Source organism: Hyla sarda, chromosome 3 (genome assembly GCF_029499605.1).
Source record: "Hyla sarda isolate aHylSar1 chromosome 3, aHylSar1.hap1, whole genome shotgun sequence".
Lineage (NCBI taxonomy): Eukaryota > Metazoa > Chordata > Amphibia > Anura > Hylidae > Hyla > Hyla sarda.
This window is the reverse complement of record NC_079191.1, coordinates 433,657,227-433,684,279: the sequence shown is the minus strand read 5'-3', so window position 1 is coordinate 433,684,279 and position 27,053 is coordinate 433,657,227. Positions and strand designations below refer to the sequence as shown.

The 27,053-nt window shown below is 44.9% G+C and overlaps 1 protein-coding gene across 1 annotated transcript in view; it reads right to left on the bottom strand.

The window, feature by feature from the left end:
* Positions 1–27,053, bottom strand: part of LOC130363140 (calpain-13-like) — a 212,145-nt gene that overhangs the window by 126,238 nt on the left and 58,854 nt on the right. The gene's annotated exons all lie outside the window — the stretch shown is intronic.

The window sequence follows — 27,053 nt, the reverse complement described above, 5'->3', positions numbered from 1 at the left end:
TCTATCTAACATCTATCTATCTATCTATCTCATATCTATCTATCTATCTCATATCTATCTATCTATTTCATATCTATCTATCTATCTATCTCATATCTATCTATCTATCTATCTATTTCATATCTATCTATCTATCTCATATCTATCTATCTGTCTATCTATCTATCTATCTATCTATCTATCTCATATCTATCTATCTATCTCATATCTATCTATCTCATATCTATCTATCTATCTCATATCTATCTATCTCTCATATCTATCTATCTCTCATATCTATCTATCTATCTATCTCTCATATCTATCTATCTCATATCTATCTATCTCTCATATCTATCTATCTATCTATCTATCTCTCATATCTATCTATCTATCTCTCATATCTATCTCTCATATCTATCTATGTACAGTATCTGTATTAGTCCTATAATACAAACAGCAAAAAAAATAAAAAAAATAAGCACCGATATAATGACACCACATTATTGAATAGAGCCATCAATACCACAATAACAACCTCCATTCTTTACCCCGCAGGCTACATTTATTAATAAGTTACACAAAGTCACTTTTTTTTTTTTTTTGTTTTTTTTTAATGACTCTTTTTTTCTTGTTCACTTTCAGGGGCTGTAAGATTTTAGCGGTGTGGGGTGGCACATAGCACTGGCCAACCTGTTTAACACTTTGTGTCTCCATAAAGTATTAAGCCCCCTCTGTGTGTTCCCAGCCCGTTGTGGTGTGCGCAGCAATTGATTAAATGAAAGATAATTTATTCTACATATGACTGATCACTGCAATACTGGAGAAGAACCTACATACATGGCCCAATGTATTCTACATATGACTGATCACTGCAATACTGGAGAAGAACCTACATACATGACCCAATTTATTCTACATATGACTGATCACTGCAATACTGAAGAAGAACCTACATACATGACCCGATTTATTCTACATATGACTGATCACTGCAATACTGGAGAAGAACCTACATACATGGCCCAATGTATTCTACATATGACTGATCACTGCAATACTGGAGAAGAGCCTACATACATGGCCCAATTTATCCTACATATGACTGATCACTGCAATACTGGAGAAGAGCCTACATACATGACCCGATTTATTCTACATATGACTGATCACTGCAATACTGGAGAAGAGGCTACATACATGACCCAATTTATCCTACATATGACTGATCACTGCAATACTGGAGAAGAGGCTACATACATGGCCCAATTTATTCTACATATGACTGATCACTACAATATTGGAGAAGAGCCTACATACATGGCCCAATTTATTCTACATATGACTGATCACTGCAATACTGGAGAAGAACCTACATACATGACCCAATTTATCCTACATATGACTGATCACTGCAATACTGGAGAAGAGCCTACATACATGGCCCAATGTATTCTACATATGACTGATCACTGCAATACTGGAGAAGAACCTACATACATGGCCCAATTTATTCTACATATGACTGATCACTGCAATACTGGAGAAGAGCCTACATACATGACCCGATTTATTCTACATATGACTGATCACTGCAATACTGGAGAAGAGCCTACATACATGACCCGATTTATTCTACATATTACTGATCACTGCAATACTGGAGAAGAGCCTACATACATGACCCGATTTATTCTACATATTACTGATCACTGCAATACTGGAGAAGAACCTACATACATGGCCCAATTTATTCTACATATGACTGATCACTGCAATACTGGAGAAGAGCCTACATACATGACCCAATGTATTCTACATATGACTGATCACTGCAATACTGGAGAAGAGGCTACATACATGACCCAATGTATTCTACATATGACTGATCACTGCAATACTGGAGAAGAGCCTACATACATGGCCCAATGTATTCTACATATGACTGATCACTGCAATACTGGAGAAGAGCCTACATACATGGCCCAATTTATTGTACATATGACTGATCACTGCAATACTGGAGAAGAGGCTACATACATGGCCCAATGTATTCTACATATGACTGATCACTACAATATTGGAGAAGAGCCTACATACATGGCCCAATTTATTCTACATATGACTGATCACTGCAATACTGGAGAAGAACCTACATACATGGCCCAATTTATTCTACATATGACTGATCACTGCAATACTGGAGAAGAGGCTACATACATGGCCCAATTTATTCTACATATGACTGATCACTGCAATACTGGAGAAGAACCTACATACATGACCCGATTTATTCTACATATGACTGATCACTGCAATACTGGAGAAGAACCTACATACATGGCCCAATGTATTCTACATATGACTGATCACTGCAATACTGGAGAAGAACCTACATACATGACCCAATTTATCCTACATATGACTGATCACTGCAATACTGGAGAAGAGCCTACATACATGACCCGATTTATTCTACATATGACTGATCACTGCAATACTGGAGAAGAGGCTACATACATGGCCCAATTTATTCTACATATGACTGATCACTGCAATACTGGAGAAGAACCTACATACATGACCCAATTTATCCTACATATGACTGATCACTGCAATACTGGAGAAGAGCCTACATACATGGCCCAATGTATTCTACATATGACTGATCACTGCAATACTAGAGAAGAACCTACATACATGGCCCAATTTATTCTACATATGACTGATCACTGCAATACTGGAGAAGAGCCTACATACATGACCCGATTTATTCTACATATGACTGATCACTGCAATACTGGAGAAGAGCCTACATACATGACCCGATTTATTCTACATATTACTGATCACTGCAATACTGGAGAAGAGCCTACATACATGACCCGATTTATTCTACATATTACTGATCACTGCAATACTGGAGAAGAACCTACATACATGGCCCAATGTATTCTACATATGACTGATCACTGCAATACTGGAGAAGAGGCTACATACATGACCCAATGTATTCTACATATGACTGATCACTGCAATACTGGAGAAGAGCCTACATACATGGCCCAATGTATTCTACATATGACTGATCACTGCAATACTGGAGAAGAGCCTACATACATGGCCCAATTTATTGTACATATGACTGATCACTGCAATACTGGAGAAGAGGCTACATACATGGCCCAATGTATTCTACATATGACTGATCACTGCAATACTGGAGAAGAACCTACATACATGGCCCAATTTATTCTACATATGACTGATCACTGCAATACTGGAGAAGAGGCTACATACATGGCCCAATTTATTCTACATATGACTGATCACTGCAATACTGGAGAAGAACCTACATACATGACCCGATTTATTCTACATATGACTGATCACTGCAATACTGGAGAAGAACCTACATACATGGCCCAATTTATTCTACATATGACTGATCACTGCAATACTGGAGAAGAGGCTACATACATGGCCCAATTTATTCTACATATGACTGATCACTGCAATACTGGAGAAGAACCTACATACATGACCCGATTTATTCTACATATGACTGATCACTGCAATACTGGAGAAGAACCTACATACATGGCCCAATGTATTCTACATATGACTGATCACTGCAATACTGGAGAAGAACCTACATACATGACCCAATTTATTCTACATATGACTGATCACTGCAATACTGGAGAAGAACCTACATACATGGCCCAATGTATTCTACATATGACTGATCACTGCAATACTGGAGAAGAGCCTACATACATGGCCCAATGTATTCTACATATGACTGATCACTGCAATACTGGAGAAGAGCCTACATACATGGCCCAATTTATTCTACATATGACTGATCACTGCAATACTGGAGAAGAGGCTACATACATGGCCCAATGTATTCTACATATGACTGATCACTACAATATTGGAGAAGAGCCTACATACATGGCCCAATTTATTCTACATATGACTGATCACTGCAATACTGGAGAAGAACCTACATACATGGCCCAATTTATTCTACATATGACTGATCACTGCAATACTGGAGAAGAGGCTACATACATGGCCCAATTTATTCTACATATGACTGATCACTGCAATACTGGAGAAGAACCTACATACATGACCCGATTTATTCTACATATGACTGATCACTGCAATACTGGAGAAGAACCTACATACATGGCCCAATTTATTCTACATATGACTGATCACTGCAATACTGGAGAAGAGCCTACATACATGACCCAATTTATTCTACATATGACTGATCACTGCAATACTGGAGAAGAACCTACATACATGGCCCAATTTATTCTACATATGACTGATCACTGCAATACTGGAGAAGAACCTACATACATGACCCGATTTATTCTACATATGACTGATCACTGCAATACTGGAGAAGAACCTACATACATGACCTGATTTATTCTACATATTACTGATCACTGCAATACTGGAGAAGAACCTACATACATGGCCCAATTTATTCTACATATGACTGATCACTACAATATTGGAGAAGAGCCTACATACATGGCCCAATTTATTCTACATATGACTGATCACTGCAATACTGGAGAAGAGGCTACATACATGGCCCAATTTATTCTACATATGACTGATCACTGCAATACTGGAGAAGAGCCTACATACATGACCCAATTTATTCTACATATGACTGATCACTGCAATACTGGAGAAGAGCCTACATACATGGCCCAATTTATTCTACATATGACTGATCACTGCAATACTGGAGAAGAGCCTACATACATGGCCAGATTTATTCTACATATGACTGATCACTGCAATATTGGAGAAGAACCTACATACATGACCCGATTTATTCTACATATGACTGATCACTGCAATACTGGAGAAGAACCTACATACATGGCCCAATTTATTCTACATATGACTGATCACTGCAATACTGGAGAAGAGGCTACATACATGGCCCAATGTATTCTACATATGACTGATCACTGCAATACTGGAGAAGAGCCTACATACATGGCCCAATGTATTCTACATATGACTGATCACTGCAATACTGGAGAAGAACCTACATACATGGCCCAATTTATTCTACATATGACTGATCACTACAATACTGGAAAAGAACCTACATACATGGCCCAATTTATTCTACATATGACTGATCACTACAATACTGGAAAAGAATCTACATACATGGCCCAATTTATTCTACATATGACTGATCACTGCAATACTGGAGAAGAGCCTACATACATGACCCGATTTATTCTACATATGACTGATCACTGCAATACTGGAGAAGAACCTACATACATGACCCAATTTATTCTACATATGACTGATCACTGCAATACTGGAGAAGAGCCTACATACATGACCCGATTTATTCTACATATGACTGATCACTACAATACTGGAGAAGAGGCTACATACATGGCCCAATTTATTCTACATATTACTGATCACTGCAATACTGGAGAAGTGCCTACATACATGGCCCAATGTATTCTACATATGACTGATCACTGCAATACTGGAGAAGTGCCTACATACATGGCCCAATGTATTCTACATATGACTGATCACTGCAATACTGGAGAAGAACCTACATACATGGCCCAATGTATTCTACACATGACTGATCACTGCAATACTGGAGAAGAGCTTACATACATGGCCCAATTTATTCTACATATTACTGATCACTGCAATATTGGAGAAGAGCCTACATACATGACCCGATTTATTCTACATATGACTGATCACTGCAATACTGGAGAAGACCCTACATACATGACCCGATTTATTCTACATATGACTGATCACTGCAATACTGGAGAAGAACCTACATACATGGCCCAATTTATTCTACATATGACTGATCACTGCAATACTGGAGAAGAACCTACATACATGGCCCAAATTATTCTACATATGACTGATCACTGCAATACTGGAGAAGAGCCTACATACATGGCCCAATTTATTCTACATATGACTGATCACTGCAATACTGGAGAAGACCCTACATACATGGCCCAATGTATTCTACATATGACTGATCACTGCAATACTGGAGAAGAGCCTACATACATGGCCCAATGTATTCTACATATGACTGATCACTGCAATACTGGAGAAGAGGCTACATACATGGCCCAATGTATTCTACATATGACTGATCACTGCAATACTGTAAAAGAACCTACATACATGGCCCAATTTATTCTACATATGACTGATCACTGCAATACTGGAGAAGAGGCTACATACATGGCCCAATTTATTCTACATATGACTGATCACTGCAATACTGGAGAAGAGCCTACATACATGGCCCAATTTATTCTACATATGACTGATCACTGCAATACTGGAGAAGAACCTACATACATGGCCCAATTTATTCTACATGTGACTGATCACTGCAATACTGGAGAAGAGCCTACATACATGGCCCAATTTATTCTACATATGACTGATCACTCCAATACTGGAGAAGAGCCTACATACATGGCCCAATTTATTCTACATATGACTGATCACTGCAATATTGGAGAAGAGGCTACATACATGACCCAATGTATTCTACATATGACTGATCACTGCAATACTGGAGAAGAGGCTACATACATGGCCCAATGTATTCTACATATGACTGATCACTGCAATACTGGAGAAGAGCCTACATACATGACCCAATTTATTCTACATATGACTGATCACTGCAATACTGGAGAAGAGCCTACATACATGGCCCAATTTATTCTACATATGACTGATCACTGCAATACTGGAGAAGAGCCTACATACATGGCCCAATTTATTCTACATATGACTGATCACTGCAATACTGGAAAAGAACCTACATACATGGCCCAATGTATTCTACATATGACTGATCACTGCAATACTGGAGAAGAGGCTACATACATGGCCCAATGTATTCTACATATGACTGATCACTGCAATACTGGAGAAGAGGCTACATACATGGCCCAATGTATTCTACATATGACTGATCACTGCAATACTGGAAAAGAACCTACATACATGGCCCAATTTATTCTACATATGACTGATCACTGCAATACTGGAGAAGAGCCTACATACATGGCCCAATTTATTCTACATATGGCTGATCACTCCAATACTGGAGAAGAGCCTACATACATGGCCCAATTTATTCTACATATGACTGATCACTGCAATATTGGAGAAGAGGCTACATACATGACCCAATGTATTCTACATATGACTGATCACTGCAATACTGGAGAAGAGGCTACATACATGGCCCAATGTATTCTACATATGACTGATCACTGCAATACTGAAGAAGAGCCTACATACATGACCCAATTTATTCTACATATGACTGATCACTGCAATACTGGAAAAGAGCCTACATACATGGCCCAATTTATTCTACATATGACTGATCACTGCAATACTGGAGAAGAGCCTACATACATGGCCCAATTTATTCTACACATGACTGATCACTGCAATACTGGAAAAGAACCTACATACATGGCCCAATGTATTCTACATATGACTGATCACTGCAATACTGGAGAAGAGGCTACATACATGGCCCAATGTATTCTACATATGACTGATCACTGCAATACTGGAGAAGAGGCTACATACATGGCCCAATTTATTCTACATATGACTGATCACTGCAATACTGGAGAAGAGGCTACATACATGGCCCAATTTATTCTACATATTACTGATCACTGCAATAATGGAGAAGAACCTACATACATGGCACGATTTCTTGTGACTGTTCACATTGCTTCTGTCTACACATATATTATTAGACCCCCCTCTTTTCTTTCATATGGTATTAGGCACCTCTGTATTCCCATATAGTATTAAATGTGCACTCTCATTAAAACACATTTTTGCTATTGCACTCCTTATGGTAAATAAAAAAATATTTCTAATGAGGTCGTATCTTACGTGATAGGTGATGTTTATTTAGGTTTGTTTTTCTCCTTCCCCAGAATTGATCTTTCCCCTCTTGAAGTCATCACCTTGTGTAATAATATAATATATTGTTCCTAATAAAAAGGTTGACCTCTGACCCATTGGAAATAGAATCATGTCCTGTACGAGGTCCGTTTTGTGTATACAACTCCCCTGCAGACCTATGTGACTCCATGATAACCGGCAACCATGAAATATTGGTAAATCCTAGGAATATACCATCACTTTTTGACATTGAAAGAACCCCTTTAAAGGGTTACTCCGCCCCTAGACATCTTATCCCCTATCTGAAGGATAGAAGATAGGATGTTTGACAATGGGGACCCCCCCCCCCCCCCCCCCCCCGATCTCTACTGCAGCAGCCCAGACATCCGGTGTAAACTTTGCTCCATGCCGGATGACTGGTGATGCGGAGCAGAGAACCGTGACATCACGACCATGCCCCCTTAATGCAAGTCTATGGGAGGGGGCGTGACGGTAGTCACACCCCCTCCCATAGATTTGCATTAACCCGTTGGGGATGGAGGGTGTACCTGTAAGCCCTTCGCCCACTCCCTTTCTATAACGCGGGGCCAAGGCCATAGACAGGCCTCTAACAATGACCGGGACCTGTGGCTGATCACGGTGCCATGTGCTATTAACCCTTTAGACGCAGCTGTTGAATGCCGCGTCTAAAGTGAAAGTAAATGAATGCTGGTCCCCCTACCTGCCTCCTCGCTGTCTGATCACCGAATGACTGCTCAGTGCCTGAGATCCAGGCATGAGCAGTCAAGCGGCACAATCATTGATCAATGGTTTCCTATGAGAAACCATTGATCAATGTAAAAGATCAGTGTGTGCTGTGTTATAGTCTCCTATGGGATAACAATGATCAATGTAAAAGATCAGCGTGTGCAGTGTTATAGTCTCCTATGGGATAACAATGATCAATGTAAAAGATCAGCGTGTGCAGTGTTATAGTCTCCTATGGGATAACATTGATCAATGTAAAAGATCAGTGTGTGCAGTGTTATAGTCTCCTATGGGATAACAATGGTCAATGTAAAAGATCAGTGTGTAGTGTTATAGCCCCCTATGGGATAACAATGATCAGTGTAAAAGATCAGTGTGTGCAGTGTTATAGTCTCCTATGGGATAACAATGATCAATGTAAAAGATCAGTGTGTGCTGTGTTATAGTCTCCTATGGGATAACAATGCTATAGATTTTTGGGTAAAATGACTGATGTCATTACAAAGTAGAATTGGTGGCGCAAAAAATAAGCCCTCATATGGATTTTTAGGTGCAAAATTGAAAGGGTTATGATTTTTAAAAGGTAAGGAGGAAAAAATGAAAGTGCAAAAAACCGAAAAACCCTCCGTCCCCAAGGGGTTAAGAGGGCGTGGCCGTGACATTACGAGCGGGCGTGGCCATGATATCATGAGCCTCCGGTGCTGCATGGACACCGTGTGCAGCAGGGAAATGGTGGGGGTCCCCAGTGGCGGGACCACCACAATCAGACATCCTTTGGATAGGGGATAAGATGTCTAGGGGCGGAGTACCCCTTTAAGTCAGAAGTGACTCCCCACAGTTCATGCACACCAACCTGTGTTTTGTACGAGAACAGAGAAGATAGATGAAGAGATCAGACTACAAAGAGTTAAGTATACTAAGGACCCGATATAGTTCTGTTCTATACCCATGACGCAAAGATATCTAGTAAAATACCGTATTTTTCGCCATATAAGACGCTCCCAAATTTAAAGGATAAAAATCTAGAAAAAAAAGATTCTGAACCTTCAACCTGCGGACCTCCAGATGTTGCAAAACTACAACTCCTAGCATGCCCGGACAGCCGTTGGCTGTCCGGGCATGCCAGGAGTTGTAGTTTTGCAACATCTGGAGGTCCGCAGGTTGAAGACCACTGGTATAGGAGGTAATACTCATGTGTCCCGCCGCTACGGACCCGTCACCGCTGCCCTGGATGTCGCCCTCCATCGCTGTCGCCGCATCCCCGGGGTGTCCCCGTCGCTCCGGAATGTCTCTGCTGCCGGGTATCCTCGCTCTCTGTCGCCGCCATCACGTCGCTACGCACACCACTCCTATTGGATGATGAGGCAGGTAAGGTCCCTCCCGGTGTCCTGTAAGCTGTTTGGGATGCCGCGATTTCACCGTGGCGGTCCCGAACAGCCCGACTGAGCAGCCGGGTTAGTGTCACTTTCCCTTCAGACGCAGCGGTCAGCTTTGATTGCGATCGGTAATGTCCTGTATTAGCCGCTGGTCCCGGCCGTTGATGGCCGCAGGGACCGCCGTGATAGGACATGTTTTAATGTGTATTTGCCGTATAAGACGCACCAACTTTTCCCCTCCAGTTTTGGGGAAGAAAAAGTGCGTCTTATACGGCAAAAAATACGGTAGATACTTGAGTCTACAAAATGCTTTTTCGGTATTATCCCTTGGTGCTTCCTTGTGCCAGTAATTTAATGGTTTATTGTAGAAAAATTAGCTGTAAAAACCATTAAACTCACTTATGACTCCTTTATACATATAAATGACACATTTCCCGCTGTGACCATAAAGAGAACGTCCTCCTTGTATTCCACAGAACAGAGTCCTATCATTCTGTGTATACTGCTCCTATCCTGACCTATAGGCAGGAGCGTTGCTATGGGGGGGGGGGGTGACACCCTAACTGACCCAGTGCTATCCCCCCCAGTACACCCATCCATACAGAAATGAATAATCATATTTCCATTCATCCCCTGCTGACCTCTGACCTCTCCTACCTCCCAGCCCTGTATGAGGGACACACAGAGCAGCAGGAGAACAGCTCCGCAGAGGCTGCAGGGCAAAAGGACCTTCCGTGACCTATGACCATGTGATCAGTCACAAGTGTGGGAGGAGTCAGGCTGAGCATTCATGGTACTGTACTCCTAGGAAGGAGCAGGTATTGAATACTGTGGCTATAGAGTGCATGTAGAGTGGGGTGTGTGTGTGGTGCATGAAGCAAAGCTGTATGTGTGTACGGTGTCCATATTAGGAAATCATCAGGAGTCAGACAAACCTCCGTCACACCTCAGACAAACCTCCCTCAGCTCTCAGACAAACCTCTGTCACACCTCAGACAAACCCCATCACACCTCAGACAAACCACTGTCACACCACAGAAAAACCTCCGTCACGCCACAGAAAAACCTCTGTCACACCTCAGACAAACCTCTGTCACACCTCAGAAAAACCTCTTTCACACCACAGAAAAACCTCTGTCACACCTCAGACAAACCTCTGTCACACCATAGACAAACCTCTGTCACACCTCAGAAAAACCTCTGTCACACCTCAGACAAACCTCTGTCACACCTCAGACAAACCTGTCACACCACAGACAAACCTCTGTCACACCTCAGACAAACCTCTGTCACACCACAGACAAACCTCTGTCACACCTCAGCCAAACCTCTGTCACACCACAGCCAAACCTCTGTCACACCTCAGACAAACCTGTCACACCACAGCCAAACCTCTGTCACACCTCAGCCAAACCTCTGTCACACCTCAGACAAACCTCTGTCACACCTCAGCCAAACCTCTGTCACACCTCAGCCAAACCTCGCTCAGCTCACAGCCAAACCTCTCTCAGCCAAACCTCCATCATGCCTCAGACGTCAGCCTGATAGCCGTTGATATAAAGTTTTCCTCGATTCGTAGAAAACTGAGAGCGCATGCGCAGCACTTCGCTGACAGTGTAGGGCTAAAGTAGGCAGCGTTAGGAGCGTAGCCCTGCACATGCGCAGTTGTCCATATCGCTCAGAGCACATGCTCTGCTTTCCTCAGCTACGCAGTTAGCGTAAGGAGGCTGGAAAACTTTAACGGCTGCCCGGCTGACATCTGAGGCATGACGGAGGTTTGGCTGAGGTATGACGGAGGTATGTCTGAGAACTGAGGTGTTACAGAGATTTGTCTGAGAGCTGAGGTGTGACAGGTTTGTCTGAGAGCTGAGGTGTTACAGAGGTTTGTCTGAGAACTGAGGTGTGACAGAGGTTTGTCTGAGAGCTGAGGTGTGACAGAGTGTCACGATTCGGCTGGCTGGAGGTGGATCCTCTGTGCCAGAGAGGGATTGGCGTGGACCGTGTTGGTGGACCGGTTCTAAGTTGCTACTGGTATTCACCAGAGCCCGCCGCAAAGCGGGATGGTCTTGCAGCGGCGGTAGCAACCAGGTCGTATCCACCAGCAACGGCTCAACCTCTCTGACTGCTGAAGATAAGCGCGGTACGAGGGAGTAGACAAGAGCAAGGTCGGACGTAGCAGAAGGTCAGGGCAGGCAGCAAGGATCGTAGTCAGGGGCAACGGCAGGAGGTCTGGAACACTGGCTAGGAACACACAAGGAAACGCTTTCACTGGCAGGAGTGCAGGGGAAGTGAGGTATAAGTAGGGAGTGCACAGGTGAACATACTGATTAAGCCTGCTACGCCAATCAGTGGCGCAGTGGCCCTTTAAATTGCAGAGACCCGGCGTGCGCGCGCCCTAAGGAGCGGGGCCGCGCGCGCCGGGACAAGACAGACGGAGAACGGGTCAGGTACGGGAGCCAGGATGCACCTCGCGAGCGGGCGCCTCCCGCATCGCGAATCGCATCTCGGCTGGGAGTGATATTGCAGCGCACCCGGTCAGCAGGTCTGACCGGGGCGCTGCGAATGAGAGGATGCTGCGAGCGCTCCGGGGAGGAGCGGGGACCCGGAGCGCTCGGCGTAACAGTACCCCCCCCCCCCTTGGGTCTCCCCCTCTTCTTGGAGCCTGAGAACCTGAGGACAAGACTTTTGTCTAGGATGTTGTCCTCAGGTTCCCAGGATCTCTCCTCTGGGCCACAGTTTTCCCAATCCACCAAAAAAAATCTTTTCCCTCTGACAGTCTTGGAGGCTAGAATCTCCTTCACTGAGAAGACGTCAGATGATTAAGAATCACAAGGTGGGCTCCGGGTGGAGAAGACCAGAGTTACCTGAAATAAAGGAGGGGGAGGGGGGGTTCATAGCAGCAGGAAGCCAGAAGTAGTGTAGGAATGGTTTGGCTTCCCCGGGGGTGGAACAGTGTAAAACTATTCAGATAAGAATGGTATGGTCCAAGGGACAAACAGTGTGGAATGTTATCAGCCAGTGTGAAACTGCTCTGTGCAGAATGGTATGGTCCAACATGTGGGGGTGTTGTGGCCTAAGTTGGCAGAAAAAATCAGAATATCGTCCAGATAAACCACAACACAGGAATATAGGAGATCACGAAAAATTTCATTAACAAAGTCTTGGAAGACGGCAGGGGCGTTGCATAGGCCAAAGGGCATGACCAGACACTCAAAGTGTCCATCTCTGGTGTTAAATGCGGTCTTCCATTCGTCCCCTTCCCTGATGCGGATGAGATTATAAGCCCCTCTTAAGTCCAGTTTGGTAAAGATGTGGGCGCCTTGTAGGCGATCAAAGAGTTCCGAGATAAGAGGTAAGGGGTAGCGTTTTTTACCGTGATTTTATTAAGTCCGCGGTAATCAATGCAAGGGCGTAGGGAGCCATCTTTTTTGGACACAAAAAAAAATCCAGCTCCGGCAGGAGAGGAGGACTTGCGGATAAACCCCTTTTTTAAATTCTCCTGGATGTACTCCGACATGGCTAGAGTCTCTGGAGCAGACAGAGGATAGATTCTGCCCCAGGGTGGAGTAGTACCCGGGAGGAGGTCAATAGGACAGTCATAAGGCCTGTGAGGAGGTAAAGTTTCTGCTTGCTTTTTGCAAAAAACGTCAGCATAGTCCATATAAGCCTTAGGAAGACCGGATACCGGGGGAACCACAGGGTCACGACAGGGAGTACTGGGAACTGGTTTAAGACAGTCCCTGAGACAAGAAGTACCCCAGTTCTTGATTTCTCCTGTGGACCAATCAAGGGTTGGGGAATGGCGTTGAAGCCACGGTAATCCAAGAAGAATTTCTGAAGTGCAGTTGGAGAGGACCAAAAATTAAATTTTTTCGTGATGAGGTCCGATGCACATTAGGAGAGGTTTCGTGCGGTAACGCACGGTACAGTCCAATCTTTCATTGTTAACAGAATTGATGTAGAGGGGTCTGGCGAGACTGGTCACCGGGATGTTGAACCTGTTGATGAGAGAGGCCAAAATAAAATTTCCTGCAGATCCGGAATCCAAGAAGGCCACAGCAGAGAAGGAGAAGGTAGAAGAAGATATCCGCACAGGCACAGTAAGGCGTGGAGAAGCAGAGTTCACATCAAGAACTGCCTCACCTTTGTGCGGAGTCAGCGTACGTCTTTCCAGGCGGGGAGGACGGATAGGACAATCCTTCAAGAAGTGTTCGGTACCGGCACAGTACAGGCAAAGATTCTCCATGCGGCGTCGTGTCCTCTATTGAGGTGTCAAGCGAGACCGGTCAACTTGCATAGCCTCCACGGCGGGAGGCACAGGAACGGATTGCAGAGGACCAGAGGAGAGAGGAGCCGGGGAGAAAAAACGCCTCGTGCGAACAAAGTCCATATCCTGGCGGAGCTCCTGACGCCTTTCGGAAAAACGCATGTCAATGCGGGTGGCAAGATGAATAAGTTCATGCAGGTTAGCAGGAATTTCTTGTGCGGCCAGCACATCTTTAATGTTGCTGGATAGGCCTTTTTTAAAGGTCGCGCAGAGGGCCTCATTATTCCAGGATAATTCGGAGGCAAGAGTACGGAATTGGATGGCGTACTCGCCAACAGAAGAATTAGCCTGGACCAAGTTCAGCAGGGCAGTCTCAGCAGAAGAGGCTCGGGCAGGTTCCTCAAAGACACTTCGAATCTCCGTGAAGAAGGAGTGTACAGAGGCAGTGACGGGGTCATTGCGGTCCCAGAGCGGTGTGGCCCATGACAGAGCTTTTCCAGACAGAAGGCTGACTACGAAAGCCACCTTAGACCTTTCAGTAGGAAACTGGTCCGACATCATCTCCAAGTGCAGGGAACTTTGCGAAAGAAAGCCACGGCAAAACTTAGAGTCCCCATCAAATTTATCCGGCAAGGATAATCGTAGGCCGGAAGCGGCCACTCGCTGCGGAGGAGGTGCAGGAGCTGGCGGAGGAGATTGTTGCTGAAGCTGTGGTAATAGCTGCTGTAGCATCACGGTCAGTTGAGACAGCTGGTGGCCTTGTTGCGCTATCTGTTGCGACTGCTGGGCGACCACCGTGGTGAGGTCGGCGACAACTGGCAGTGGGACTTCAGCGGGATCCATGGCCGGATCTACTGTCACGATTCGGCTGGCTGGAGGTGGATCCTCTGTGCCAGAGAGGGATTGGCGTGGACCGTGTTGGTGGACCGGTTCTAAGTTGCTACTGGTATTCACCAGAGCCCGCCGCAAAGCGGGATGGTCTTGCAGCGGCGGTAGCAACCAGGTCGTATCCACCAGCAACGGCTCAACCTCTCTGACTGCTGAAGATAAGCGCGGTACGAGGGAGTAGACAAGAGCAAGGTCGGACGTAGCAGAAGGTCAGGGCAGGCAGCAAGGATCGTAGTCAGGGGCAACGGCAGGAGGTCTGGAACACAGGCTAGGAACACACAAGGAAACGCTTTCACTGGCACAATGGCAACAAGATCCGGCGAGGGAGTGCAGGGGAAGTGAGGTATAAGTAGGGAGTGCACAGGTGAACATACTGATTAAGCCTGCTGCGCCAATCAGTGGCGCAGTGGCCCTTTAAATTGCAGAGACCCGGCGCGCGCGCGCCCTAAGGAGCGGGGCCGCGCGCGCCGGGACAAGACAGACGGAGAACGGGTCAGGTACGGGAGCCGGGATGCGTCTCGCGAGCGGGCGCCTCCCGCATCGCGAATCGCATCCCGGCTGGGAGTGATATTGCAGCGCACCCGTTCAGCAGGTCTGACCGGGGCGCTGCGAATGAGAGGATGCTGCGAGCGCTCCGGGGAGGAGCGGGGACCCGGAGCGCTCGGCGTAACACAGAGGTTTGTTTGAGGGGAGACAGGTTTGTCTGACACCTGATGATGTCCTAATATGGACACCGTAAGGGTACATTCACACGGGCGGGTTCACAGAGAGTTTCCCACTGGGAGTTTGAGCTGCAGCGGAAAATTTGCCGCATCTCATACTTGACGCGGGAAACTTGCTGCAAGCCTCCGCTCATGTGAATGTACCCTGTGCATTCAACTGGGGGGGGGGGGGGGGGGGGGGCAGACCTTCAGCTGTTGCAAAACTACAACTCCCAGCATGCACTGATAGCCCATGCATGCTGGAAGTTGTAGTTATGCAACATCTAGAGGCACACTGGTTGGGAAACACTTAGGTAACAGGCAATGTTTCCCAACCAGTGTGCCTCCAGTTGTTGCAAAACTACAACTCCCAGCATACCCAGACAGCCAAAGGGCATGTTGGGAGTTGTAGTTATGCAACAACTGGAGGAGAACAGTTTGTATACCACTGTGTAGTGGTCTCCAAACTGTAGTCCTTCTAGAAATTGCAAAACTACAACTCCCAGCATGCTGAGACTGTCTGGGCATGCTGGGAGTTGTAGTTTCGAAACTCCTAGAAGCAGCAGTGAAGATCACTTTACAGCAATCTTCACTGCTGCCTCTGACGTCACCGCCGCTGCCTCCACTTGCCTGCGCCTCCTTTCCCCGGTCCTCGCGTGATCGCAGGTAATTGCCGCCGGTCTCCCCGCATCCACGTCCCCCGCACCATCACCGCCATCTTCCCCTTCTTTGCCGGGACTGCAATTCACCGGTCAGTCCTGCCACCTCACGCCTATCCTTTAGGATGATTGGGGCAATCTCTGACAGCTCCGATCATCCCTATTTTCCAGGCGATCGGGTCACCAGAGAACCAATCAGCCCGAAATTGCCACAAATCACTGGTCTGAATGGACATGGGGGAGGTCTCAGTACCCACCCAGGGGTTTGCATGGGGTGCAGGTTTTCACAGGCGTACAGGTATGCACTTGGTCTTTAAGTACCAAGGCGTTAGGGCGTACCTATACGCCCGTGGTCCTTAAGGGGTTAAGAGGCCTGTGTAAAATGAAAGAAGCAATCTGATTGGTTGTTATGGGCAACTGCACCACTTTTCCTCTACACAGGTTTTGATAAATCTTTCCCCATTGTTTTTTTTTTTTAAAGGGGTACTCCACCCTTAGACATGTTACTCCATATCCAAAGGATAGAGGATAACATGTCTGATTGTGGGGGGTCTGGCCGCTTGGACACCCCGCGATCTCTGGGCCAGCGCTGCCGCATTACTGACATGAAATCGTGATCTGTGATCGTGACGTGACGTCACTCCATGATTACTAGTACACAGCCGTCACGCCTCCTTCCATAGACATGAATGGAGATGGGGGGGGGGGGGGGGGTGGTGACTGTGATTGCCAGTCATCCGGCACGGAGTAGAGTTTACTCCTTGCACCGGATGACTGGGGTGCCGCGGCGGAGATCCCGGGGGTCCCAAGCGGCCGGAACCCTGCGATCAGACATGTTATCCCCTATCCATTGCAAAGGGGATAACATGTCTAGCGGCAGAGTACCCCTTTATTGAAAGACTGAATTACCCCTTTCAAGGATGAAAACCAGGGAACCACTCACTTAGGTGTCCACCAAAGCCAAACCAGGTAGGTGGTCCACACTTGCCAGTCATTATAGGCGATTATTTTTATAATAATAACCCTGGTGGTCCGGAGTGGACTAGACATCCTGAAGACATGAAGTGATGGCAGGCAGGCTCCGCCACAGTCCTCCACATTACCGACACTCTCCTGTAACATCAGATTTGATATTCCGGATTTATCACAATAAGTGTAGATTGTAATCTGCGTCTCTCAATTACAGAGGAGATTTTCATCAGGATCTCATTCAGAGGTGAAGTGATTATTTCATTTGGTTTCCTTTGAGACGTTTCGCTCATCTAATCACTGAACTCTGCTACATCGTCCTCCGCCTCCTCCTCCGACACTTCTCTGGGAACTGATAAAATGACACTTCTGATTAACAAGTTTGCGGCAGTAACTTCTGAATTACACATCGCATGCGAAAAGATCCGAAGAATCAGAGATAAGAAGCCTCTTCCTACCATACAGCAAGGCTTAAAGGGAAACTCTGCACACTGTACAACAAGTTGCCTGCACTGCACACTGTACAACAAGTTGCCTGCACTGCACACTGTTCAACAGTGGTCAAAAATTGTGGCCCTCTAGATGCTGCAAAACTTTAACTCCTAGTGTGCTAAGCAGCAGGTGTCGTGGTCTGGGCAGTGGATGGGAGACCAACAGCAATGCTCAGAGCAGTGTTTCCCAACCAGGGTGCCTCCAGCTGTTGCAAAACTACAACTCCCAGCCTGGTAAGCGGCAGGTATCATGGTCTGGGCAGTGTATGGGAGACCAACAGCATTGCTTAGTGTGGTGTTTCCCAAACAGTGTGTCCCCAGCTGTTACAAAACTACAACTCCCAGCATTCCCGAACAGCCAAACACCTGTCTGCCTCCTCCAGAGGATCCACACTGATCATGAAAGGTAAATCAAGGCTTCTCTTTTGCAAAACTTCAACTCACAGCATGCCCAGACACCAAAACACCTGTCTGCCTCCTCCAGAGGATCCACACTGATCAAGAAAGGTAAATCAAGGCTTCCCTTAGGCAAAACTTCAACTCACAGCATGGCCAGACAGCGAAACACCTGTCTGCCTCCTCCAGAGGATCCACACAGATCATGAAAGGTAAATCAAGGCTTACCTTTTGCAAAACTTGAACTCCCAGCATGCCCAGACAGCCAAACACCTGTCTGCCTCCTCCAGAGGATCCACACTGATCATGAAAGGTAAATCAAGGCTTCCCTTTTGCAAAACTTCAACTCACAGCATGCCCCGACAGCGAAACACCTGTCTGCCTCCTTCAGAGGATCCACACGGATCAGGAAAGGTAAGGCAAGGCTTCCCTTTTGCAAAAATTAAACTCACAGCATGCCCAGACACCAAAACACCTGTCTGCCTCCTCCAGAGGATCCACACTGATCATGAAAGGTAAGTCAAGGCTTTCTTTTGCAAAACTTCAACTCACAGCATGCCCAGACAGTGAAACACCTGTCTGCCTCCTCCAGAGAATCCACACTGATCATGAAAGGTAAATCAAGGCTTCCCTTTTGCAAAACTTCAACTCACAGCATGCCCGGACAGCCGTTGGCTGTCCAGGCATGCTGGGAGTTGAAGTTTTGCAACATCTGGAGGTCCACAGTTTAAAACCACTGCTGAAAAACATTCTCAAATATCAAACCCGCCCACATAGACAGGACACCCCCCCATAAGGGCAGCCATTGTGCCTCCATTTATGGCCCCCTCATAATCAGTAGTGCCAGCAGTGTCCCCCCAATAGTGTCCACAAAGCCAAGTGCCCCTTATATACAGAGGTCTCCCCATAAACAGTATTTCCCTAGGGTTCTCCTTCACAGATAACAAAGGCAAAAATGTTCGTCAATGGCGCTTTGGTTTTTTAACTCCTAGCTTTCCAAAAGTCATAACTTTTTTTTAAAGATTTTTCAGTCAATATAGCCATATGAGGGCTTGTTTTTTGCGGGACAATTTATTCTTTTTTAATGGCATAATTAAAGGGGTACTCCAGGGAACTGAACTTATCAGACACTTTTCCCCTGATTGTTGGGGGTGCGACCCCAATCGCCTGTATGAGCCCTTGGCTGCTTACCTGTCCTGAGCTTGCTCCGACCTCCACCTTCCTAGATAAGCGCAAGTGATGACCCCCTCTGCAAGTGATGACCCCCCCCGCACCGTCACTTGGCCCTGTGTGGGCTGTCAATTGGGTTTGCCCAGGAAGGTGAAGGCTGGAACAAGTAGTTGATGCCCGGTACAGAAGATTGCAGGGGGTCCAACCACTCTGGATAGGGGAAAAGTGCCTGATAAGTTCATATCCCCGGAGTACTCCTTTAAGGGCCCATTCACACTATGGAATCTTTGCCCGGAGATATTCGGGGCAGAGATTTCACCTGCAGCTCGCGCCGCGGAAATCCATTGGCGCTAGGAACATGAAGACCAGTGCCATCACCATTGACGGCAATGCAGTCTGATTCCCATCTGGAACGAACATTCTGTCGGCGGGTACGGAATCCGGAATTACTGCCTGTTAATCTTCAGGCTAATAAATTCTGCAGTGCGAATGAGTCATCGGGAAATCCATTCACACCGAAATTTCCAAATGGGATTTCGCTCGAAAATTCCGTAGTGAGACCCATATACTGTATTGAGAAGCCATAATTGAAGGGTTAAACAAAAAAAACAAACAAAAAAAAAGAGTAAATGCAATCACTCCATAGTTTTTTTTGGGGTTACTTTTACTTCCAAAAAACGTAATTCTGCATTATAGCGCAATTTACGTCGATGCCCAATTAATATGGTTTTTTTTTTCATGTTTTACAACTATTCCTTTGCAAAACACTTTTTTCTATTTTTTTTAACAGCTTTGACTGTGCAGTATAAATAATAGTTTACACTTATGTGGACAAAGCAATAGCGATTTTCCGGGAGAATAGACGAGCATGTGTTACACTGAAAATCGATGATTATATCTTTCATTTTAGATGGTGAAGGGAAATGTAGCATCACATTGTCCATGTAAAGCATGAGCAGACCGGGTGCACCAGAGCAGGAGCTGATTTCGGACTTTAAGGGGGTGGGGTGTCATGAGGTTTCCTGTCTATAGTGTCCATAGTATTTCTCAACCAGTGTGCCTCCAGCTGTTGTAAAACTATTAAACCCAGCATGCGCGGACAGCCAAAGGCTGTTGTTAGTTTTGCAATAGCTGGAGGCACACTGATTGGGAAACACTGCTCTGAGCATTGCTGTTGGTCTCCCATCCACTTTACAGACCATGATACCTGCTGCTTAGCATTCTGGGAGTTGTAGTTTTGCAACAGCTGGAGGCACACTGGAAAACCCTGCCTTATACTGTATAAAGTCGAGACCAAATGTTTGGATCGGCAGAGTCCCAGTTTTCTTTTTTAATATTATTTTGGGACTGTCCTGTCTTTTTATGATTTTGGCCAGTTTTGCCTGCAGCCCTTGCTCAATGTTCTTAAAGGGGTTATCCAGGAAAAAACTTATATTTATACATATATATATATATATATATCAACTGGCTCCATAAAGTTAAACAGATTTGTAAATTACTTCTATTAAAAAATCTTAATCCTTTCAGTACTTATGAGCTTCTGAAGTTGAGTTGTTCTTTTCTGTCTAAGTGCTCTCTGATGACACGTGTCTCGGGAACCGCCCAATTAAAAAGCAAATCCCCATAGCAAACCTCTTCTAAACTGGGCGGTTCCCGAGACACGTGTCATCAGAGAGCACTTAGACAGAAAAGAACAACCTTAACTTCAGAAGCTCATAAGTACTGAAAGGATTAAGATTTTTTTTAATAGAGGTAATTTACAAATCTGTTTAACTTTCTGGAGTTGATATATTAAAAAAAAGTTTTTTCCTGGATAACCCCTTTAAAGTGGCCAAGGTCTGTGTTGTTCAAACTTAAGTGGCTAAAGGCTGCTGGTACTTGTGATGCCCTGAAGTTAAGCCACCATGAATGGAGAAAGAGGACATCAGGACGGTCAGGAGAGCGCGCCATGAGCCTGGACCTGGGTATGATCCATGAACCCTGAGAACACCTAAGAGCAACGGTACAGGACGGTATCTAAGCTACCACCTGTCCCAGTATTCAGTGCTCCTCCAGTCAGGGGACCTACTGCTATGGCCCAGGCTTAAAGGGGTTATCCAGGAAAAAACTTTTTTATATATATCAACTGGCTCCAAAAAGTTAAACAGATTTGTAAATCTGCAGGTCGGACCTATTGCTGCCATATTTTGGTTGCTGGTTTTATTTATCTGGCCAGGTAGGTTAGCGGATAGGTCCCGCACCATCTGAGAAACCTTGGCGTGGTGTGTGGGCTCAAGTGTATCCTTCATATAAGGATATACTGTCTAATGTCTCAGTTTTACATCAGTTTTGAGGGTTAGCTAATGTCATTGTATACATCTACCACAGGAGTGAAACCATATTGTGATCCATAGGTGCAGGTCCTCTACTCCAACGTAGGTGCACAACTGCACTTGGGGTTGAGCACCTTCTATCACCTTAGATCACGTCAATGTAAAAGATTTGTAAATTACTTCTATTAAAAAAATCTTAATCCTTTCAGTACTTATGAGCTTCTGAAGTTAAGGTTGTTCTTTTCTGTCTAAATCCTCTCTGATGACACCTGTCTTGGGAAACGCCCAGTTTAGAAGCAAATCCCCATAGCAAACCTCTTCTAAACTGGGCATTTCCCTAGACAGGTGTCATCAGAGAGGACTTAGACAGAAAAGAACAACCTTAACTTCAGAAGCTCATAAGTACTGAAAGGATTAAGATTTTTTTTTTATAGAAGTAATTTACAAATCTGTTTAACTTTCTGGAGCTAGTTAATATATATAAAAAAAGTTTTTCCTGGATAACCCCTTTAACAGTAGGTAGGTCCAGACTGGAGGGGCATTAGAGAACCGAAGCAGTGGAATAGTATGGATGGGGGACTGCGGCCTACCTACTAAATTGGGCCTATGATAGTGAAGGCACAGAGCCGGGGGCATATAACAAACTATACTATATGGGGGCATATAGGCTGTGGACGGGGCCTGTGGCTGCTGCCTAAAACTATATGGAGGCACAGAGCCGGGGGCCTATAATTACTATGTATTAATCTGGTGATGAACAAGGCTTTTTCCAGTATGATGTAGACCAGGTCCCAAGGCAAAACAAAACATAAAAATTTTGGGTCCATGACAGGAAACACCCCAGATCTCAATCCCAAGGAAAACCGGGTGTCAATCCTCAAAAAGCTTACGGACAAACAATAACCCAGATATAATGATAAACTCCACACAGTGATGAGTTAAAGGGGTACTCCACTGCCCCAGTTTCTGGAAAATTTAGTTCTGAATGCTGAGTACGGGCTGCGGGGGTCGTGATGTCACACAACGCCCCCTCAATGCAAGTCCGTCACGCCCCCTCCCATAGACTTGCATTGAGGGGTGTGTGACGTCATGAGGGGCGTGGCCATGACGTCACCACCCCCGTACCCAGCGTTCTTAACTAAACGTTGCGGACGCTGGGGCAGTGGAGTACCCCTTTAGGAATTGGTTGTCACCAGGATTTGACCCAGAAGCTGAGATCCACCATGACAGTCTTGGAAAAGAAGAAGAAGGGTCAACAATGGGAATAACAATGGAAATAGGTTTTTAGTTTTTTTCTATGAACGTGATATATTTCTCAACAGAATTTCAAAAACTTATGAAATGCTTCTTCAGTAAAAACGAAAAACACCCCAAAAATTACTGAAGCAGAAAACTTTAAAAAAAAAAAAAAAAATTGTGACAGTCTCAAAACTTTTGGCCACGGCTGTACTGTATATGCACGATAAGAACTAGGGTTGTCTTTGTAAGAAACCACTTTAAAGGGGGTACTCCGCCCCTAGACATCTTATCCCCTATCCAAAGGGGATAAGGCGGGACCCCCGCAATCTCCCTGCTGCACCCGGTGTTCGTTTAAAGCATTTAGAGCATCAGGGTCAAGCCCCCTCCCATAGACTTGCATTGAGGGGGCATGGCCGTGGCGTCACGAGCCTCCATCCTGCATTGCCTGTCATATGGCATGGAGCGAAGTTCGCTCTGTGCACCGGATGTCTGGGGTGCCGCAGCCGAGATCGCGGGGGTCCCCAGCAGCAGGACCCTCGCGATCAGACATCTTATAATTTGGATAGGGGATAAGATGTCTAGGGTCGGAGTACTCCTTTAAGGGTACTGTGATAGCCTGGGGGAGTAGGGTATATGGGATGTAGCTGTGCGGTGACTAAAGGGTGTCTGATTAACCCTTGCTATTCGTGACGCCAGGGTGAGGGGGTCCTCTGTAATGCTTGTCCTACCGCCACCCTTCCCAAGAAAGATAGGGAGGTATAGAATAATTGAATGTCCACAACCGGAGAGTTTGCTGAAAACAGTCGGAACTTTTACTGCAGATTTTATGCAACTTCACAACAGGAACAGTCTCTACAAATGCAAATTTTCTTGGAGATTGACAAAGGTTGGGACCTTAAGCAATTTTAGAGTCTTTAGGATGATATGCGCTGTTCCACTGTATTTAGTGGAATTAGTTGCGGTCCAGTAGTCACGCTAGCTTTAGCGGGGATTAGATTAGAACTCACGGTTTAGGTTCTGCTGAGGCCGGTAGGTTTTCAGGCCTAGCGTGTCTTTGAAAGTTGTGCAGATCCGTCCTGCTAGTCCGGCATCCACAAGAGCAGCAACCCAAGAGAGCGATAATTGGCTACAGCTCCCTTATATGGGCAGGGGCTGGACTAGTGCTAATTTGTCCAATACTGCTGTCAATCACCTTTATACAGAATTATGGGTAACATGTGACCCAAGGACCTCCAAAGGTCCTCTAACATACCATAGAGGATATTAACATGGTCACATGACCGAAACTCCTGCGACGCTAGCAAGGTAAGTACTATACATTATATTGAATATACATTATTATTAAATATGTACATATATAAACATTACAGAATTGGAGTAGAAGGAGGCAACTAGGGTCTGTCCCACCTGCGGGACCCTACCTGAGCGTAGTTACTCTGACTTTGGGGACCACCATACAAGGTAAGGTATGCAATACGGTACTGGGACACCACAGTACGTTCACATTGAAGTTCCCCCCTGCCGGTTTTCTGTGACAGATTTTCCGCAGTGGAAAATCTGCAGCAGACTCCTTTAAGGCCAATGAAATCTGCAACCCGCAGCAGGAAACTAGAAGGTAAACCTCCCCCCCCCCATGTGAAGGTCCCCTCATACAAAGCACAATAGAGCAATGATCTGTGTCACATCTTCCTCCGCACCCACAATCCTTCTCATCATCAGTTCTGCTTTGTATGTAAATGTGATGAGATGATTGCGGAGAGAAGTGTCAGTGCTGCGGAAATAAGCGGCGACACCCCGAAGCAAGAGCGACAGCCGCAGCTCATCCTGCACATAGATCACATCTCCTGTCATGATGGGGGTGATGGAAATCATTATCCTTTCTTTATAGAATTGGAGGAAAATGTCCATGAGGAGGTTACTCTGCAACCACAGAAGACCGCAGAGCGACATAATGCTGGAATATTCACTTACGCTGGAATCAATGGAGCCAAATGGCGGATTATCAGATTTTATGAGTTTTCTTGTACTATATTACTCTGCACAATCTCCTATACAAGAACCATTAAAGGGGTTATCCATGTTTTAGGTTTTTCTAAAATGATTTAAAGTGTAACTCCGATGGTGGTCCGTGGCAGGATACCTATTTAAATCTCCTGGAAAAGACTAGAGCGACCACAACACGGATTTACGAATGGACATGCATGAGACTTCTGGCAAATCTGTATCCTGATCGCTATATTCTCAGACTACAAAGTGGCCAAGAGATTTAAAGGGGTACTCTGGCCCTGAGACATCTTATCCCCTATCCACATCTTATGACCTAGTCATGACTCCGCCCCCGTGTAACGTCACCCCCGCCCCCGCTATGCAAGTCAATAGGAGGGGGCGTGTACCATTTTCACTGTACATACGCTAGTAGTTGTTGTTTGGTATATACGCTTGTACCATTTACACTGTACATATGTTAGTAGTTGTTATACTGTACACACGCTTGTACCATTTATATGATACATACACTTGTTTAATTTATACTGTACACAGACTAGTAGTTGTTATACTGTACATATGCTTGTTCCATTTACACTGTACATATGCTAGTAATTGTCATATTGTACACATACTGGTACCATTTATACGGTACATACACTTGTACCATTTGTACTGTATATGCGCTAGTACCTGGTATACTGTACAATGTTTGTAGTTTTGACACTGTACATGCACTAGTAGTTGTTATACGGTACATACGCTAGTTCCATTTACACTGTACATGCGCTAGTGGTTGTTATACGGTACATACGCTAGTTCCATTTACACTGTACATGCGCTAGTGGTTGTTATACTATACACGCTTGTATCATATATACGAGACTTAAATTTGTACCATTTTTATTGTACATTCACTGGTAGTTTTATACTGTACATACACTAGTAGTTGTTGTACTGTACATTCGTTATTAGTTGTCATACTGTGCATACGCTAGTAGTTGTTATAATGTTCATGCACTCGTAGTTATAATGTATGTACGCTAGTAGTTGTTATACGGTACATACGCAAGTATTTGTTAATGTACATACGATAGTAGTGGTTATGATGTACACCCGTTAGTAGTTATACTGTACATATGTTAGTAGTTATACTGTACACATGGTAGTAGTTATACTGTACATATGTTAGTAGTTATACTGTACACATGGTAGTAGTTATACTGTACACATGGTAGTAGTTATACTGTACATATGTTAGTAGTTATACTGTACATATGTTAGTAGTTATCCTGTATATATGTTAGTAGTTATCCTGTACATATGTTAGTAGTTATACTGTACATATGTTAGTAGTTATACTGTACACATGGTAGTAGTTATACTGTACACATGGTAGTAGGGGTTATACTGTATTGGGCGCCTGTAGTGTGTTGCCGTCATAGCATTTGTAATTGGTTCTTTATAGCGCCTCATAGCATTATATGTATACAGTTTTACTGCATTTGTCCATAGCTTTCCGGATCATACACTCATAGTACTTACACAGTTCATACACTCAGGGGCATTGTTACTGTTTACACGTTTACAGCGCTTTATTCTATTCATACACTCAGGAAGTTTACACTGTTCATATGCTCATAGTTTTTATGCTGTTCATACGCTCATGGCACCTATACTGTTTATACGCTCATGGCTTTCATACTGTGCATACCCTCATGATGGTGCTGTTCATATACTCATGACATTCATGCGCTCATACTGTTCACTCGCTCATGGAATTTATTCCGTTCCTACACTCATAGTATGTTACTGTTTATGCACGAATGGCAGAATACTGTTCATACACTCATAGTATTTACA